This window comes from Petromyzon marinus, unplaced genomic scaffold, assembly GCF_048934315.1.
Source record: "Petromyzon marinus isolate PM22_M1 ecotype Great Lakes invasive population unplaced genomic scaffold, UKy_Petmar_22M1.pri1.0 PM_Scaffold_59, whole genome shotgun sequence".
NCBI lineage: Eukaryota > Metazoa > Chordata > Hyperoartia > Petromyzontiformes > Petromyzontidae > Petromyzon > Petromyzon marinus.
This window is the reverse complement of record NW_027423601.1, coordinates 252,213-253,107: the sequence shown is the minus strand read 5'-3', so window position 1 is coordinate 253,107 and position 895 is coordinate 252,213.

The following is an 895-nucleotide window of genomic DNA, read 5'->3' as shown; positions in this document are numbered from 1 at the left end:
CAATTAAGAGTTGTGGGGATGGAGTGTCTGATGGTACAAAATACCCAGGCAGGTGCTTAGCTTTGGTGGGGCTGATGGTAAGGCCCCACCTCTTAGTGGCACGCTCCAGTCTCAGCAGCAGCAATTACCAGATCATCGGCATACATAACGTGGTTGACCAATAGGGAGCCATCCCTTGACCACACCCGGGCATCGATCAGCCTCCCATTATATCTGTACCACATGGAATTTCGTCCGGTACAGCTATCGAAGGCTTCACGAACTACGTGGTCGAAATAGATGTTAAATAATGTGGGAGCCAGAGGACATCCCTGTCGCACCCATAGGTGAACAGGGAATGGCTCTGACTCCCGGCCACATAGTTTTACCCGCGCCCGCTCACCATCATGAAGGTCCTTAATGATCGTGAGCAGAGGGTCAGGTACTCCAAAAGCACGAAGAACGACCCAGAGCCCAGGCCTACTGATGGTATCATAGGCCTTGACCAGGTCAATAAAGCAGAGATGTAGGTCTTGCTGGAATTCCCTACACCTCTGCTGCAGCAGACGGACAGAAAATATGGCATCTGTGCAGGACCGCCGTTTCCTGAAACCGCATTGGGGCTCCGCAAGCCTCTCCTCAGCGTGCCTGGCAAGGCCATGCTGAATAATCCTTGCCAGGACCTTTCCCGGCACACTGAGGAGTGAGATGCCCCTGTAGTTGTTACAGTTTGTGCGGTCCCCCTTCTTAAAGAGGGGGACTGCCAGAGGACATCCCTGTCGCACCCCAAAGTGAACAGGGAATGGCTCCGATTCCCGGCCACGTAGTATTACCCGGGCCCGCTCAGCATCATGAAGGTCCTTAATGATCGTGAGCAGAGGGTCAGACACACACACCTATACACACACACCTACGC